This window comes from Cupressus sempervirens, chromosome 10, assembly GCF_028749045.1.
Source record: "Cupressus sempervirens isolate cs-2001-9-10 chromosome 10, ASM2874904v1, whole genome shotgun sequence".
NCBI lineage: Eukaryota > Viridiplantae > Streptophyta > Pinopsida > Cupressales > Cupressaceae > Cupressus > Cupressus sempervirens.
In genome coordinates, this window is record NC_143127.1 from 190,033,294 (window position 1) to 190,053,834 (window position 20,541).

A 20,541-nucleotide genomic window follows, 5' to 3' on the forward strand; every position below is an offset into this window, starting at 1 on the left:
AAGGAGATTGAAAAAGTAAAGAAATTACTTCAAAATGTATTCTCATTGTACAAAAAGTTGTGTGATTTCTCATACTTCACATAGGAAACTAGCCAAAGGATACTAAGCTTGGAGCAAAATCTAAAGATTTCCAACACACAACAAAATCTAAATATTTCCAACACATAGCTACCAAAAGATTTAGCTTAGAGTGAGAACCATTTTTCCCAAATGCTTCACATATAGAAAGAGTTAGCTATGTTGATAGTAGAAGAGGCCAATGTCAAGGCCAAACTGATGAAAATTTAGTCTTCCATTACTACACATCTAGAAGTACCCCATAAGGAACAAGCCTATTTAGAAATTATTGTAAAAAAAGATAATAATCTTTCTACTTTAGAATGCCTTGTTCTTCTTGTAGAAGAGACAGCTATACAACATAAATCATTGGAAATTGCTTTGGATAAATGGGATGCATCTCTCAAGATGATTATAGAGGTCAATAAATTTTTTTTGGAAAAATATGATCTTAATCCTTAGACCCCTTTGACATAAGTATCAAAAAGGGGGAGATATAGTTAAGGGGGATAAATAATTAAGTGGGAGATATAATGTTTTGGGGGATTTGTAAATAAGAATGGAAGGTAACACAAATACAGAGTATAGGATACATAGATATAGAAACAAAGGCAAAGAGTATCAGATACATCAACATGAGACACATATAGCACAAGAATTTTGGTTACAGAAATAGAAATGGCACATTAGCTCAGGGGGAGTTATAAAAAAAATTAGGTATATATATATATATATATATATATATATATATATATATATATATATATATATATATATATATATATATATATATATATATATATATATATATATATATATATATATATATATATATATATATATATATATATATATATATATATATATATATATATATATATATTTTACAGAATTTTGAGAAGTTTTAAAGTTGTGTATATATGTCAAACTGTATGCATAGTTTACTTGAAGACATTAGACTTTGATATACCAAAGGGGGAGATTGTTGAATCTAAGACTAGTTTTGACTATTTCATGTCAACACACTTAAGATATTTACTAAGTTCATGCCAAGCTAGTAACACATGTCAAGTAAATAGTTGATGTCGAGTAAACAAATGATGTCAAGTAAACAGTTGATGCTGAGTAAATAGTTGATGCTGAGTAAATAGTTGATGCCAAGTAAATAGTTGATGTCGAGTAAGTTCAAGTGCCGAGCCAGATATAACTACAACAAGTGCCATGTAACAGAATGATCAAGTGCCAAGCATCAAAGGTAACAAGAGTCGAGAAACACAAGTTGGACATAGTTGTTTGTAATCACACAAACACCTATGTAAACCATTTTTGAGTCAACATAGATGAATCTTGAAGGATATTAATGATAAGATTGAATCTTTTGCATTACATATGAATTAGCATGCAGCCAATAAGAAAAATGGAAAAGGTATGCAACCGATAAGAAAAGTGCATGAGTTAAGCAAGAAATGAAGAATGAATATGGATCATAGATTCAGACCTAACCCTAAGTCTTCAAAATCTTTAAAAGGAGGATGAAACCCCATTGTATGCATGGATGAATGAAGTGTATGGGTGAACTATAGCAAAATTCAGAGAGAAGTGTGAAAAGTCTTCGAAGAATAGAGCAACATTGCAGCACTCAGTTGATCAAGAATAGAGTATCAGAACTTCAAAGAGTGACATATTAGATCAAGCAAGGATTAGGTTAGTCAAAGCATAACAAGGATTTGGAATCAACAATTGGAGATTGCAAAGCTATCAGGTCAAAGACTTTCTAATACTCTCTAGCAATTGTATTAGATAATGGAAATCCTATGGACTTAGGTTGGCCTGGCAGCCATTTGTAAATCCTTTAATAGGGTGGCATTCCAAGTGAATGTACTAAAGTCCTCTAACTAGGTCTACTTTTAGCAGGGTAGTGAAATCCTTTAACCAAGTCACTTTTGACAAAGTCTAAAGTCTTTAACAAGATAGGCCTTTCATAGGGTTGACCATTGGAAGTTGTCAAACATTGTAATCTTGAATAGTTACGAATTGCTACAATGATATTTTGTGGGTGTCATCCCCACCCCAATTTTACCTTCTCATTCTTGGAGGCTTTCTGTGTTACCGAATTTGTGTGTTGTCTATTTTCATGCATGTCATTACTTTCATGTTTATTAGAAGAATTAAATGCATGTGATGATTTCAATTAAAAGAATTTAAAAAGGTTAAAGTTAGTTACTTCTAATTCACCTCCCCTCTCAGAAGTAAATCTTCCCACTTGTTAATTCCAACAATCACTCATATGCTTGAATTTTCATTTTTCCATTAAAAAAACATAATTATAATTTAAATTTCATCACTTTCTTTAATTTATAACCAATCATTCAAATTTCATTTCTCCAATGTCATTTTTATATCATCAACCATCTTACCAACTTAAAAGGACTACCATAAATGGTTACATCTTATTGTTGGAAAGTTGGTTAAGGTAAGTAGTGTGATGTTTTCATTAACATAAACACTATATATGGTTAAGTTCACTCATAATGAAGATGGAGCTTTGATACATGATAAGTGAAGAAACTAGCTACGTATAAAAATAAAATAACAAGAAATAGTCATATAGTTTGCATCATCAAGATTCACTGGATGTAAATGGATGGCTATAATTTTGGGATATGATAGAATCTATAATACATATAATACACTTATGTTTTCTAAAAAATCAAGTATATTTGGCATAACTTATGATTGAATAATTAGGAAGTAGTTTATTATTATATAAGTAGAGTATAGGAGATTGGATATTTTAGCTAAGGCACTGAATTCAATTGTCAATTAAACAAATTGGAAATTTAGGGATGACATAATAGATGTTAACCATTACTTAATATATTATGATAACAAGTTTTTTTTTTATGGGTTAAAATAGGTTTTTTTACAGGGAGGCCAAAACCCCAACAATCATTACAAAATAATAATAAAATAGTTTATCAATTGAAACAGTACTAAAAATAAAAACTAGCACCCCTAAATATCCAACAACCCACCACAAAAACATCACTAGAATTCAACAAAGAATAGAAACAAAAGAAATCTGTAGACCTAACCCTTAGATTTAGAAAGACAAAAAATATCAGTAAGCTAGACTAGAACTAACCAAACTTTAAGTTGGCTCAATAGTCATCTCCCTCTGCATTTCCCTGATCATTGCCAAAACAACTTTGACATCCTCTTTGTTAAGCTCTTCATTCTTAGCCTTTTATCTTTCTCATTGTTGATTTCGTTCCTTTTTACTAGGAGACTCATCTAGTACCTTAGGGCCATCTAGGTGTAACACCATAATCTTGTCCATGTTCAAATCAACATTACCTATAATATTGTTCATGCTCTCCACCGTCACCTCCAAGAGTTTCTGGTAATTTTTAAACATGCTACTAGTAGTATTTTCTAGGTTCACAATTCTATTCACCAAACTATACAATAGATTGTTCTTCTCCATGTTATGTCCAACACCTTCATTCTCAAGTCCCTCATTCATCTTATTCACAATTTGCTCCATTTTAGCATCTATGTCTCTATAATTTATATTGATATTTTTTATGGAGTTAAAGGTCAATTGTTCCATTCTTAAGGTACACATGGAGATTGCCTTTTTCTTTTGTAAAACACCTACAAAATGTTGAATGTCCACTACTTTTAGATCATCTTCCAGCTATTTCACATTGACCTCATTCATATCCACAAGGTTGGTGACAATGAAATTCATTTCCCTATTTTCCTCATTCGTGTCTTATGTTTCTTTAAGGGAACCTTTTAGTGGAAAATTCTCATAAGAAATAAACATATCATGGGTTATATTCTTTTCAAATAAATTGAAGCATGGGGCTTCTTTATCAAATTCATCCTCATTCTCACTAGAGTCAACCTTTTTTGTAGACACATCTTCCTTCTTCTGCATAATTCTTTGACCTTATCCTAAATGGATAGAAATAGGGGAAGGGCACATACTAAAAGGTCTAAAAAAAAATTCAACTCACCCACGAGAGTAATTTCTCTCACTGTCCTCCTAGTACCTTCAAATTTAGTCATCATTTCTTTCTAATTTACATTCTTCTTATTTCTTTTCACAAATTTCATTTTGCTTCACCCAACTCTGCAATCAGATGCTTACATTTTCCTTTGTTCCTACTAGGATTTTTAGGGATTTGTTTCTACTCTAACACCCCCACTTAAGATGAGAAACAATGTAGAAAGAGCAAGGAAAATATAATGAAATGCAAAAAATAAACTTGGGTCCTGACAACAAGGCTTGATGAGGCACCCAATCACTACCAAATCTCTATGAAATAGAGAAATAGGAAAAACCTAGTGGGAAAAACTCTACTCTAAAAAGAGATAGCAAGAAAATAAGGAAGAAAAGGCTCATCACTCAAACCCCCCAAGGAAAATTTCCTTCACCTCAAGTATAGAATGTAGCTAAAGATACTATGGGGATGCAAAATATTTACTAAAGATGTCTACAACTTCCTCAACAATAGGAATGTACTCCAAGCTCCAAGTGTCATCCTAAATCAGATGCTTGATGAAGTGTATGTGAAGCTCAACGTGCTTGGTTCACTAATGCTAAACTAGGTTACAGGAAATGTGTATAGAACTCTGATTATCACACCACAAAAGGGTGAGACTATTAGGAGGAAATCCAAACTCTATCATCAACTGTTGAAGCCATAAAACCTCCTGACTAGGCAATACAATTGCCTTGTACTCTACCTCTGTAGTTGATAATGTGTGAGAATGATGCTTCTTGTAAGGCCATGTGATAGGGCCAAAACCAAGATAGAAGAAAAATCTAGAAGTAGACCTACAATCATCAATATCACTAGCCCAATATGAGTCTATGTAACCAACAATACAAGGATCCCCTAATGTATAGTGAATGCCATAACATGTTTTACCCTGAATGTATCTCAAGATATGTTTGGAAGCTTTCCAAAATATCTCATGTGCATAATGGGAGAATCTTAAAACAAGTCCAAAAACAAAGGAAATATCAAGACATGTGTGTGTGTGTGTGTGTGTGTGTGTGTGTGTGTGTGTGAGCTAAAAAAAACTACCCACAAGCTATCTCTTTAAAATGGAATCCACTATGTGAGTAGTGCAAGTGGTAGATAAAACAACACCTAAATAAAAAGTTGTGGGAGCAGGCTTATAATCAAGCATCCTAAATCCCTAAAGCATACGAAGATTATACTTCTATTAGATTATGGCTATCTCATCTGAAGACTAAGCAACCTATAGGCCAAAAAAATAGTGTAAAAGTGCAAGGTCTATCATCTCAAACTGCTCTTAATGCTTTTTGAACACTCTATATCATGGAGACTAAGCTGGAGGCTAAGCTACATGTAATGATGTGATCATCTACATAAAGAACAAGTATCAATAATTTAGACCTATGACACTGACTATAAATTATACAATTAGAATGAGACTGAGTAAATTATGGAGCAAGAAAGAGGGAATCCATCTTATCATACCAAGCCCAAGTGGCTTGTTTAAGACCATATAAAGACCTATGAAGCCACCATACTAATGAAGAGTCCTACATAAAACTATGAGGCTACTCCATATAGATATATTCATGAAGACCTCCATGCAAAAAGGCACTCTTAAGGTCCATTTGATAAACTAACAAACCCTTTGAAACCACAAGAGAGAGTCCAAGGTGAATAGAATTCATCTTGGCAACAAAGGCAAAGGTCTTGAAGTAATCAATATCCTCAACCTATGAAAGACCCTTTGCAACAAGACATACCTTATAACTATCAATAGAATAATTTGCAACATACTTGGTATGGTACACCCATTGGCCCCAAACCAACTTTCTTCCTTTACGAAGAGGATAAAGATCCCATGTGTAGTTCTTCATCAAGGAAGAGTACTCCTCATCTATAGCCCTATCCAACTCTAAGTGCCCTATTGCCTATGAAAAACTATATGGATCATTTGAAATGGCATGACTCAAGCAACTAGTAATTGTAGTCTAAGAACAAGTGCGATGAGTATTAGTAGGATCACCTACTAGAGGTTTGGTTGCATCAAAAGTATCACAAGCCCACTTGGGCACTTGCTAAACAACTAAGAGAGTTGGTGAAGGAGGATCAACATCAAGATCTTCCTTAGAGGATGCATAATCCTATGGAGGAGTGGAGGAAGTAAATAGTAGTAAGGAAGAAGTTGGTGATTGGGGGTCCATTTGAGGATAACACTCATCAAACTGAACATCTCACCAAAACAAGACATCTCTGGAATTAGGATCAAACAACCTATATACCTTCACATCCTCACAAAAGCCAACAAAGATGAATGGTTAGCTCTTCTTCTCCATGTCTTTTTGCTAAGCATCTAGAATAAATACCCAAGCCTCACTAGCAAAAAATGTGGAACATAGAAGCATTTGTCTTGACATGAGGCCAAGATTCCTTAGTAGTCAAGTATCATAATGCCTTGTGAGGCATCTGATTCAAAACATAGTTGGCACAATTGATAGCTTCAACTAAAAAGGAAGAAATCATAATTCAAGACTAAATCATACAATTGGCTATCTCCCTTAATGTTTTGTTCTTTCTCTCTACAACCCCTTTTCTATTAAGGGGTGTGAGGAGCTATGAACTAATGTTGTAAACCATGCTTAATGCAAAAAAATTTGAAAGATTAATTCATATATTCCCCCCATTGTTAGTGTGTATACACCTAATAGCAAGACTAGACTACTTCTCCACAAATGTCTTAAAGATTCAAAATGAATCAAAGACATCAAACTTGTACTTCAAAAAGTACACCCATGTGTATCTAGAGAAGTCATCTATGAAGGTGAGCACATATTGAGCACCTAAAAAAGATGGAGTGGGAAATGACATAAGATCATTGTGTATCAACTCTAATGGTGCCTTAGCACATGTGGATCTACCTATTGGAAATGGATCTCTATGATATTTTCCAAGTGCATAACCTTAACACACATCGTCAGTACAAGAGATCAAAGGTAACCTAGTCACTAGCTCCTATGTAGTCATTTGTTGTAGATATCTATAGCTGACATGGCCAAAATACTCATGCCAAAGTTTTATCATTGTGTTTACATGAGCAATTATAGGAACACCTATAGAGTCAAAGCTCTCAAAGCCATACAACTGATATAAGTGAGACTATAGATCAACACTCCTAGTACCAAGAACTAAGTCAAGATCATGGAGATCTTGAATAACCACCTTAGGTCATGAGAACTCAACTATCTTTCTAGAGTCAAAATAAAAAAATTGAAAAATGGATAGGAGGTTTGTAGAAATGGTAGGAACCAAGAGAATATCTTATAATGAACAACCTTCTAAAGAGATAGTTCATGAGCCCATGACTAAAAGATGTGTAGAATCACCAACTTCAATCTTAGCACTCTGAGAAAGTTAGGTAACCAAATCAAGTGTGTTTCATATGATGTAAAGCTCTGAAATCAAGAATCCAAGTAGTTATAGAAGACAATGCTCATGTAGAAAGAGCATGTCCTTTCCCTAAAGGAGTTGGTGGTACCTTTAGAGAAGCAATATTATGTTGTTGCTGTAATACCCCAAAATTGGCTCATTGCCATGATACCAATTCTGGTCTATTTTGATCATTGCTAAAGTCCTATTTCATTAGACACATTCTTGATCTAACTCGCTACTTGACTTAGTTGTCAAATGTAGAAGACCCTAATCTGCATTCATCATATTTCATATTTAATTCCTATAGTACGTACTCATATTAGTCACATTAAACCTACTTGATTTAATTATAATTTAATTTAAAAGTATTTATACTTTATTAAATTAAATTATCTCCTAAGACTAATGCACTATGGGATTAAATTTACTTAATTTAATAAATACGCCTATCTTGATTAATTAAATGTAATTATTTAATTAAATGGGAAAGGTATTTCTAATTAATTAAAGAAAATTATTTAATTAAATGGAAGGCTATTCTTTAATTAATTAAACAAAGTTATTTAATTAAATAGGAGTAATTCCTAATTAATTAAATATAGTTATTTAATTAAATAAGAAAGTGTCTCTAATTAGTTAAATGAAATTATTTAATTAAATAGGAAATATATTTATGAGAGCATATCTCATTTTATTAAATTAAATATCTCTCCAAAATCCTTCTTTAGTTCAAAAAGAGAAATTCTCAATTCACTGTTGATCAAAAAGGAATTAAATCAGTTAACTCCTTATTCTACTCAAATTAAATTAGTTAACTCATTATTCTACTCAAATTAAATCTGTTAACTCCCTTTAATTTGGAAATCTTCCTTTATGACTGAATTTCACCTTTAATCCTGACCGTTGATTGAAATTAATCTTAACTGTTGATGGATTCCAGGAAAGTCTATTTAAGTGACCCTCATCTCTTCATTTTAGAGAGGACGAATTTTGAATTTGCATCAAACTGCTGCTGGAATTCATACTCACATTTGCTCACATTTGCTCATATTTTACATACATTTGCATCCTTAGCTTAATTTCATTTAGCATAATATGCATATGATTAATCTAGTTTCCTTTACTTATACTTAGATTAGAATGTATTTCTCATTCTAGATTAATCTGCATAATCATATAGATTAATTTCATTTCTTAAATCCTTCATTCTTACAAGGTCTGGTTGCTTAACACCTCAAATCTGAGGATATCTAACAAGCAAAATCCCTTTAGATAGAAGGCAATAGGTCACCTTGCCAGCTGATTTTCGGATGAACAATCCAATGTTCATTCCAGGATGAATCCACAAATAAAGACCATGTTGAAGTGTGTGTGTGTTAGAAAAGGCCACATATTCACACATACATTTCTGGCACCCACCGTGGGGCTAAGAAATCAATTTTTTGGCCTCATTCTTTTTGTTTTGCATTTTAGTTTTTTGTTTATATCTTGTTTTGTAGATTTGACTTGTTGCAGGTTTGAAGACATTTCGAGAAGGCATCCAACAATGATGAGAAAATGAGCATTTGAGAAACCTCTTCCTCTTATCCTCTTAATCTTCTTCTATTTCTCTTCTTCTTCTTCTTTTTCTTCCTTCTCATGTTCTAAATTTTTTTTAAAAAAATTGATCAAAATTCTTTTTTTTTATCCTTTCTATGATTTTTAAGTAGATCAACTTGATGAATTTTGGTCTAAAATTTTTACTAAAGGTTCTAGACAATAGGGAAAAATCACATGCAAAATTCCAGATTTTTTTGATTAAAGCTTTATTTTATATTTTTTTTAATGATTTTGTCATAGGAAAATTATTTGAGCTAGTAAAATAACAAGTTTTGATCTGATTTTTTTTCAAAAAATTTGTGACAATGTTTGGCATGTACAGTAAAAATTGTACAATTTTTGGATCAAAATTGGATTTTAGTAATTCGTTAATAGTTGTTTCATTGAAAAATTAATGTACACAAAAAATCATAAAATTAAAATCTAAAATTTTTACTAAAAGTTTAGGATTATGTCTTGATATTTTAATAAAAAATTCAGAGTTTTCAGATTTAAAATATATTTTTATTAATTCTTTTATGGTTTTTCATAAAAAAATTAATTTATCAGATAAATATCAACATTTTGATCTAAAATTTTTATAGCCAATTTGGGACACTTTTTTGAGACTACAATAAAAATTTCAGATTTTTTGGATCATAATTATATTTTTAATAAAAAATTTATGTGTTTTTATATCCAAATATGACAAAAAAACCAAAATTAAAATAAAAATGCATCTCGCTTTTGCTAGCTTCGAAAACAGCATAAGAATTGTTAAAAATTAGGTAAAATCTACTAAGCGCGTTGCGAGGATCACTAGTAATGTTGCGCAGCTGATAACAATTCATTTGGATCTAAAACAAACATCTCTCATGTCAAGCTTGTGTGTGTTTCTTTCCATGTTTTCATTTTACAACACATGCATAATTTGATACTAGGTTGTGATCTCCATTAGTTTTTATCTAGCAGGCTTAGTTACTAGTGACAGATCTAATCAGCTATCTTGGCTAATTGGACTTGCTAATTCGCCGACCCCTCATTTCACCCTATGGTTGGAAGATCAGCACCACGTTAAAGGGGAGGGGTATATAGGAAAGAAGCATTAAATGCTCCACTAGGCAACCCTTTTTTGCTTTCTAGAACTCACTAGTTTCTGAGTTGTGGACTCGTTTTGGCCTGTGTGAGGGGTTAAATTTTCCACATCTTTGGACTCAACTCGCATTAGGTAAAGTGTTAAGTGTACCACCTTGTGCTCTTTGACTACTTTTGGATAGATTTTCTTTCAAGAATTAACATCTATACACACATAGTAATTAGGCCCCATGAACACTATTCGTGGATCTTGAGAGAGTGGGTTCCTAGTGAAACTCCTCTCTATGACAGATTCCTTGTAGGTGGGGAGGATACTTTGAGCATCTTGTAGATAGATGAATCTTCAACTTTTTGATTGTGGCATCCTTTCTCCAGAAAGGTTGATAGATCACTGGGAGTTGATATCATAGATCTTTAAGAGATACTCTTAGTTTAGTGTGTCGAATTAATCTGTTTGCTTTGATTGGGCTAAAAGTGAAAAGGTGTCAAGACCTTGAATCTGGAAGCTAAGTCCCCTTGTGGTACACTATTGTGATTTTGTCACCTTTAGAGAGGGTTAACCATAGCAAACAATCCCTTTACAGGGAAAATTGCATTGATGAAACCTCGAGTGGTAATAGCCATTTTTGACGTGGTAGTGACAACCACTATATAAATGTCCTTGTGGAAGAAATCTCCACGGGTATGGTTCATTGTGGGTTGTCAGATCTCTCCAGTAGCTCTTCAAGATTAAGTTCTCAGACTATGTTGAAACCTCAGTGCGCTGGGATTGGAGGTCACCCCTGTGAGTCATAAAAGTTACAGAGTCAAAACATTACTAAAAACCTTAGAGAGGCCAAACTTTTCACTTTCTAAGAATGTGTGCAATGATTGCAAAACTCTTTGAAAACATACACAAATAGCTCTCCTAGGGATTAGCACAAACTAAGTCACTTGATTGTTCATGTGCAAGGTTGCTTTTTCCCTTGCTCATTGTTTTCAGACATGCTTGAAATTACCTGCTTGCTATTCTACGTGCTTGTTTATCTGCCTGGTTACTGAAATGATCCAAAATTTGTCAAAATTAGTTGCTGTTGTAAAACTAGTCTGTCTTCTCGCGTGAAATCATTTTGGTCTCACACGAAATCATCTGGTCCTCGCGCAAAATCATTTTGTTCTCACGCAAAATTAAACTACTATCCTGAGTCGTCACATGGCCCTGTGAACTTCTTTGTGCAAAATTAAACTACTGTCACTGACCTTCGCGCGAGCCAGAAAACTTCTTCATGCAATTTGTAAAACTTCTTCACGCGGCCTGTAAAGGTTTTTCGCGTGAGATCTTGTGTCACCATTACCAATTTGGGTTTGCTTTAGCTATCTGCGGCCTACATGCTATCTTTTTCTGTGTCCATTTATTTTCTTTGTTTGCAAATAGTCCCAAATAGTGGCATCCCGCTTAGCTAATGATTTGCGATCCATACTTTAACTAGTCTTGTCTCTAGGTTGTCTTGCTCTTGTCCTTTAGTGCTTTTTGTACTCTATGTCATGATAGTCATAATCTTTGGCTATTCTAGCCTTCAAATCAGACTATTCATACCTTAGTATACTGCACTCTTATCTTGCTTTTCTAAGACTACATTCTAGTGTGGTCCTTGTCTAAGCTTTTGCTTTTATTCATTGTCTATGACTATGGCAACTTGACTTATGTTCTAAAACTTGGCTATCACTACTTGAAACATAGTACATCAAAATGGCTAACAACAAATGCACTAAATCTAATGTTCCTAGTGAGGAAGAAGAGCTACTTATTACAAACATGAAGAAAAAAATCCAATCAATGAGTGCTCAACTTCAAAGATTGGAGGAAGATGAAACATCATCAAACAAATTCTCCTTGAGAGAAAATTTCTCTTCCTCCTATGACAACCAAAAATCACATTCTTGTGATCTTGAATCCAAGACATCTGAGAACACCTCACATATACCCAACAAATCTAGAAATGTCTTTGAAGAAAAACCTTGAGAACCTAAACCAAAACGTGATTTCACACCTTTGGAAAGATCTTATGAATCAACTTTGGAAGAACTTCTTCAAAAGAAACTCATTGTGTTACCTAAGGTCACTTTGGTAAGAGTTTCCTTTATGAGTAACTATTGTGTCTATCATAGACATAATTTACATAAAACTTCCCATTGTAAGGAGCTAAAAAACAAGATCCAAGATCTCTTTGACAATGGCATAATTCAAAAATCTAAGCTCTCAACTACTAAAGATTCTAATCTCAAGAAGGATCAACCTCATGAAACCATGTCTAGTAATGGTTCAAACACAACTTCTACTTCCTCCAACATACATCCACCTTCTAAATTGTCCAATCTTTCCGACACATATTCACCAAAAGAACTCACTACTCCCCCAGTTGACTATGTGTACCCTCAAGGACTACCTTTAAAGGAAACTCAAGCTAATCTTGACTTAGCTGCAAACCTCTCCCATACTACAAAAAGAAAAGATCTAAAACCTCCATGTGTTGCTCCTCCTATTATCCCCAATCCAACTATTCCTCCATTGTCCCTTCAAGAGCCTATTATGGAGACCCTAGAAATATATTCAAATACAGATTCAGATACTCCCTCATCCTTGGATTTGGTTTCATGTCAAGAGGACTACTTAAATGATGAAGAAACAAGTGTTGATCAAGACCAAGATTCCTTCATTCACTTTCAAGTCTTCCAAGATCTTGTGCCTCCATCTCAAGAGTCACATAGTCCTCCATTTCCCATGTCATCCACCTCTACTAAGCAAGATCAAGATATTCCTTCCACCATCCTTAAGGAGATTATAAAAGACCAAGAGAAGGATACTTTTCCTATGTTACCTAAAATTCCTTTTGAAGAGAAAAGTGTTCCCTCGCTCTCTTATTCTACCTCACTACATTCACTTCCAAACTATGCTCAAGCTTTAAATACTCTTGTCAGAGGTATTACTCCTATAACAATTACTGATAAATCTATTGATGGCCTAGGTCATGTTGCTCACTGTAAGGATGCTGATATCCCTATTCACTATCCATTTACATCTTCTAAATCTATTCTTGGTCCTTATCCATCTAAGCTAAAACCTTCAAGTTTTCCATCCATATTGGGACCTTATGTTCCTCTATCTCCTACTTCCACTCTTAGCCCATTACATGTTCCTCCTACCCTACCCCAAGATCAACAAAGATACACATACTTGAACTCTTCACATCCACCTTTCCATCTAAACTAGTCATATTGGCCTCATTCATGCATAAATCCCAAGTCCTTTGGAAGAAATTTGGATGATCAACTCAAACACAAGTGCATGAATCCATCCTCAAAAGTTCACTATGTCTCCCCTAATCGACATGTGAATGTCAAGAAGAAAAAAAAAAAAAAAGAGACCACAAAGGTCCACTATTCAAAGAGCTCAACCAAAGAAAGTATGGGTTCTTAAATCTATTATTGAAGAAATGCATTCCAAAGCATCTAATGAAAAATAAAAATCTATATGGATTCCCAAGTCTCTTTTGAAGGACTTGAATATTGAAAACAAATCAAAGTTGACATTCAAGCTTCCAAAGGTTTCCACTCCATCTCCTTCCCAACATCTTCCTAAAAAGGTTTCAAAACCTTCTACTCCACCCCTCTCCAAAATGGCTTTGCTACCTCATATATCTAAGCCTCAATCTATTTCATCCATATTTCCTCCATCATTTCACTACCCTTGAAGGTGTGTGTCAATGTTGATTTTTCCTAATATCTCATCCAACCTCATGAGATTGTCTAAATCTTATGCCTACTTTCCATCCTTTCTTGTTTTAGTCTTTCAAAAATAACAACCTTATCGTCCATCTACCTCTCATTTTCCTATCATTTCCATTCTATTACCTTATCAACATCTTTGAGCGTACCTTGCTATGGCCTTGGCTTATCATAACTTATCTTTCTTATAGGCATGCTATATAACTTGAGAAAGGTTTGAATTCTTTCTAAAAACTCTAAAAATCCAAAAAGAAGAAAAAAATAAAAAAATAAAGAAAAAGTGCCTTGGTGAAAACCTAGAAACATGCGCCTTGGTAGCAAAAGTAAAGAAAAAAAATCCTTCCTATGGTGAAAACCACTTCTTGTAGTACCTTGGACAAGTACCATGATGAAAACTTGGCAAATAGGCATCATGCGTAATTCTTCCATCCATGACATCCTATCATGATCTTTCTTATCCTTCAGATGTCCTCATTCCTAAATTCATTCACTCATAACCTCCATAACAAATTTTTTTGTCCTATTCAGTTAACCCTTTGGTCTTGATCAATTGAAGAAAGAAGAAAACTGAGTTCTTAGTAACCTCTTGACATGGTCATTTTCTTTGATTACTTACATGATACCCTTCATTACACCATGAACTTATATTGTTATCCTTTTCCCTAGCTTGGGTAATCTTGTGAAGACTTTCCTTGAGGGTAACATTCACTGCTTCATACTCCTTGCCTATCCATCTCCACTTATCCACTAGCTTGCTACTACATATTGTCCTACACCTTGCTAGAAACTAGAACAAAATAAAGGTAATCCTTCTTGAGAGCTAGTAATCTCTGACAAAGTTCTAAAAATTTTGAAAAATCTAAAAATTAGAAAAAGTCTTAAAAAAAATTGTTACCCTAGTGAAAACCTAGCAATAGCCGCCTTGGTAACACCAAAAAAAGTGAAAAAATCAAAAATACAAAAAAATTGAAAAACAAGAAAAGTGCCATTAGTGAAAACTTGGAAACAAGCATCATGGTAGCAAAAAAAGAAAAATCTTGCCAAGAAGGTGAAAACCTGGTAAATAGGTGCCTCTTGTTCCCAATGCTCCATCTTGCAGCGCATCTTCTGGCTATTCGATACAGTCACTTTCATGCTTTCTCTTTCCTATTTTCTTGCTCATGTATACATGGATTGAGTCTTGTTATAGCTTGGGGGTATTCCCCCTTAATGTCACTCCTTTTGAGATTCTCCTCATAGAATCTCCTTTGCGATAGTCACCAGTGGTCCTCACTACATCTGCCTATTGTCGCTAGTGTCACTATTTTTGAGATTCTCCTCATAGAATCTCCTTCACAATAGTCACTAGTGGTTCTCACTGCGTCTGCCTACTATTGCTAGTGTCACTATTTTTGAGATTCTCCTCATAGAATCTCCTTCATGACAGTCACTAGTGGTCCTCACTATGTCTGCCTACTATCACTAGTGTCACTCTTTTTGAGATTCTCTTCATAGAATCTCCTTCGTGACAGTCACCAGTGGTCCTCACTGCATCTACCTACTGTCGTTGGATGTCACTCTCTTTTTGAGATTCTCCTCATAGAATCTCCTTTGCGAAAGTCACCAGTGGTTCTCACTACGTCTGCCTACTATCGCTAGTGTCACTATTTTTGAGATTCTCCTCATAAAATCTCCTTTGCGACAGTCACCAATGGTTCTCACTGCATCTACCTACTATTGGTAGTGTCACTATTCTTGAGATTCTCCTCAAAGAACCTCCTTTATAACAGTCACCAGTGGTCCTCACTACATCTGCCTACTATCGCCAGTGACACTCTCTTCAAGATTCTCCTCATAGAATCTCTTTTGCAATAGTCACCAGTTGTTTCAACTGTGTCTGCCTACTGTTGCTAAGTTCATGTCTCTAGATTCCTTTATGGAAGATCTCTCTTGCATCAGTCACCAGTCATCCTGGCAATGTCTGCCTACTATCGCTCAATCCTTCTTAGGTTCTTCATCGTGAAGATTCCTCTTTGACCTTAGTCACCAGTCATTCTGACTGCATCTGCCTACTATTGTCACCCTATTGAAGAGATTTTTTTCAAATGTATTCTGGACATTGACACTTGACATCAATCCCAAAACATTGAACTCAAAAATGATATACTTGTTTGGATATGTTGAGCTTTTTCTTTGTTTGCTTTATTTTTGCTTCATCATATCTACTCGAGCAACTCGATGATGTCATCTTTGACTAGAGAAGTAATGACTGGGGGCATGATCTTTTCTTGGCTTTTTGTCTGTGGTTTAGTTCCAACAAGTTGATATGTTCCTATAAAAGGGTTGTCCACTATAAGAGCCTCCATCTCGTATTGGATGGCCATGTGTACGTCGACTTCTTTTATATAGATACATCAATGACATTGGTTGTTATCCTTGTTTGTTGGAGTGAACTCTTCATGCTATAGTACATACTGATACTCGTCCTATTAACTGAACGTATGGGTCATTGCGAGTATATCTAGCACACTTCTGTCTCTAGTTACGAACGCAAGGGTCATTGTGGATAGTATAAATACTGAGTACTTAGCATAAGATGGATCTCTCATGTGTTTGGTGTGTCTATTATGCAAGCAACATTTAGGTCATCCTAGCGTCTATGCTTTGATGCTTATGTTAACTTGCTACATTAAAAGGGACAAATGTTCTGGTCATTCTAACTTCTTGTGCCTCGAATGCTTACATTTAATCCCGACAAACCAATAATGTATGTTATATTCATATTTGCATGATTGCAATGTTAGTGGGAATTGTATGACCTATGAGTTTTGTTCTATATCCAGTGATGATTAAATATCTAGGCTCGATAACTAGACATAGGGTTGCATTTAACATAGTCTTGCATTGCATACTTCACTTGCATAAGCATGCGATTCAATTGCAAATCTAATTTCACCTTCTCTGATGAGGGATTTCTAATCTCTTCAAAGTATCATGTTCTTTCACGAACTACTCAAATGATTGATTAATCACCCTCTTGGCTACTTTGGTTGCTCTTAACCCATTTTTCGGGATCGAATTCAAAATCTGACATACTTAAGTGGCTCAAAATGCATTTTAAAATTTTTTGTGCAATCCAAATATTTCTGATACTTTGCAATTCTTGGAATCTTTTCAACTCAAACTTTCTCTTTTGAATCTCGAAATCACTTTAGATCAACCTCCAAATTTCTTTTGATCATTCTGATCTCTTCATATTTCTTTAGATCATTTTGATCTCTTTATATTTCTTCAGATCATTCTAATCTCTTTATATTTCTTTAGATCATTCTGATCTCTTTATATTTCTTTAGATCATTTTGATCTCTCCAAATTTTTTCAAATTGTTCTAATCTCTTTATTTTCTTCAAGATCATTCTGATCTCTTCATATTTCTTCAAGATCATTCTGATCTCTTTATATTTCTTCAGATCGTTCTAATCTCTTTATATTTCTTCTGATCATTCTAATCTCTTCTATATTCTACTAAACCTTGGATTTCTTCTGTATCTTTCATCACTCTCCTTACATCATACTTCTGGTGTGTCATCTTTCAATTTTGCTCTTGAGGGGGCAGGATGATTACATCATTGAACTAAATTTCAACTCATTTTGAGTCTCATGGCTTGGGGCATCTGGTTCGCATTTTATGTCCTTCTCACTTGGGGCATCTCATTACTCAGGGCATCTTGTCCTCCTCTTTCTGGCATCCTTGTCATCTACTTCATATTTTCATCATTTGATCACATCTTATAACATTTTTGATCTAAGTCTAATGGATAGGTATCGGGACAATCTAAACCTCAACTCTTGAGTGTTAGGATAAACCACGGACAGAAATTAAAAAAAACTACATGCAAATATAACCAATAACAGAAAATAATAGAACACACAAAAATGAACACAAGGCACCAAGATTTAACGTGGTTCACCCAATCCCTGGGCTACGTCCACCAAACAGCAAGTCCGATCTTATTACAATCCAGTGATTACAACCTGATTACAATCTGTAATCCCTTACAGCTCAATACCGCTGCAAGAACCAATTTCGTATCACCACATATCAAAAAATACCCAACCCTAAGCCCTTTTTATACAAGTATTAAACCGCTTTAGGGTTATAACATGTCGGCCATATGTCGGCCATAATATGTCGGCTACCATGTCGGCTACTTCCCAAAAAAAAAAAATTTGGGGCGATGCCCTGGACCCCACTATTTATGAAGTATGTACAGTACTTTCCTGATTAGTCACCACAATCTAACATTGAGGATCAAGCCTTGTTCTGGGGATGATTCTATGACTCATAATTAGATCTTATCAACTTAGGCATCTAGGTGTTCTACCTGGATTCCTTAGGATTAAGTTTCATGCTAGAGATGATCCTTAAAAGCTTATATGTTTCAATTCGGGTACCTAGGAATTCTGCTTGGATTCCTTGGGATTAAGCTCTATTCTAGAGATAGTCCTTAAAAGCTCATCAATTGGTCTTCGTAAAATCAATTTTGGAACCACTCTCTTTTCTTTTTCTTTTTTGATTTGTGCATCATACTTTTTGATTTTCTTTGAATTGAACGTGTTGCTTGCACATTCATTCAAAGAGGGGCAAAATGTAATACCCCAAAATTAGGTCATTGTCATGATACCAATTCTGGTCTATTTTGATCATTGCTAAAGTCCTATTTCATTAGACACATTCTTGATCTAACTTGTTATTTGACGTAGTTGTCAGATGCATAAGACCCTAATCTGCATTCATCACATTTCTTATTTAATTCCTATAGTACATACTCATATTAGTCGCATTAAACCTACTTGATTTAATTATAATTTAATTTAAAAGTATTTATACTTTATTAAATTAAATTGTCTCCTAAGACTAATGTACTATGGGATTAAATTTATTTAATTTAATAAATATGCCTATCTTGATTAATTAAATGTAATTATTTAATTAAATGGAAGGCTATTCTTTAATTAATTAAACAAAGTTATTTAATTAAATATGAGTAATTGCTAATTAAGTAAATCTAGTTATTTAATTAAATAAGAAAGTGTCTCTAATTAATTAAATGAAATTATTTAATTAAATAGGAAATATATTTATGAGAGCATATCTCATTTTATTAAATTAAGTATCTCTCCAAAATCCTTCTTCAGTTTAGAAAGAGAAATTCCCAGTTCACTATTGATAAAAAAGGAATTAAATCAGTTAACTCCCTATTCTACTCAAATTAAATCAGTTAACTCCTTATTCTACTCAAATTAAATCAATTAACTCCTTATTCTACTCAAATTAAATCGGTTAACTCTCTTTAATTTGGGAATCTTCCTTTATGACTTAACTTCACCTTTAATCCTGACCGTTGATTGAAATCAATCTCAATCGTTGATGGATTCCAGGAAAGTCTATTTAAGAGACCCTCATCTCTTCATTTTAGAGAGGATGAATTTTGAATTTGCATCAAATTGCTGCTGGAATTCATACTCACGTTTGCTCATATTTTACATACATTTGCATCCTTAGCTTAATTTCATTTAGCATAATATGCATATGATTAATCTAGTTTCCTTTAACTATTCTTAGATTAGAATGCATTTCTCATTCTAGATTAATCTGCATAATCATATAGATTAATTTCATTTCTTAAATCCTTCATTCTTAGAGGGTCTGGTTGCTCAACACCTCAAATATGAAGATATCTAACAAGCAAAATCTCTTTGGATAAAAGGCAACAGGTCACCTTGCTGGCTAATTTTCGGATGAACAATCCAATGTTCATTCTAGGATGAATCTGCAAATAAAGACCATGTTGAAGTGTGTGTGTTGAAGGGTAAAATAAATCATGGTCAAGATAAGATAAATTGTACAGTCCGAGAAAGAGAAGGGAAACCTATCTTACAGTGGAATAATGAACCTAAAAAATGGATTGAACAAGTTAAGAATGCATATAAGGATCTAAGCTCAAAGAACAAAAAGCTAAAAATGTTAGTTTATGTGTCCATATATTAGGTGCTTGAATTCATCAAGAAAGCCAAATGAGGTGCTTATGACCCTCTAGTTGTGTTTCTTGGACCTTACCATCACAAGAAAGACTAGCAACTGACTACAATGGACAAATACAAACTCCAAGCCCTCAATAAAACCTTGCAAAGGCTTCAAATTGGCATGCATGAGGTAGAGAAAGTGGTCATGGAGTGGATTGAAGATATTAGAGATTCCTATGAAGACTGAGCAAGCGAATGGGATGATGATACTCTTGCTTGGATGATGATCATAGATGCATGCTTTATTCTTGAGTTTCTTTAAATGGACTTATTAAATTCTAGCCTTATTTTCCACTTCCAGAGAGGTGGTAACATAAAAAGATGACAAATTTTGACATTTTGAAGCTGAAAAATCAGGTTCCTTTCTGTGTTTTACAAATGATCTTGAAACTGGAGTTGGAAGACAATGGACAAGTATGAGATATCTTTGCCAAACATTTATCTGGCTTCAATAGCATATGTTTTAATGGTTATCCCTTCTCGAACATCACACAAGGAGAAAAAGGCATTAAGA

At 34.0% G+C, this 20,541-nt stretch overlaps 1 pseudogene; it reads left to right on the plus strand.

Annotated features, from left to right (window-relative positions):
• The first annotated feature begins 1,474 nt into the window (after positions 1 to 1,474).
• LOC149533281 (putative UPF0481 protein At3g02645) lies at positions 1,475 to 20,447 on the plus strand (annotated as a pseudogene).
• The last annotated feature ends 94 nt before the right edge of the window (positions 20,448 to 20,541 follow it).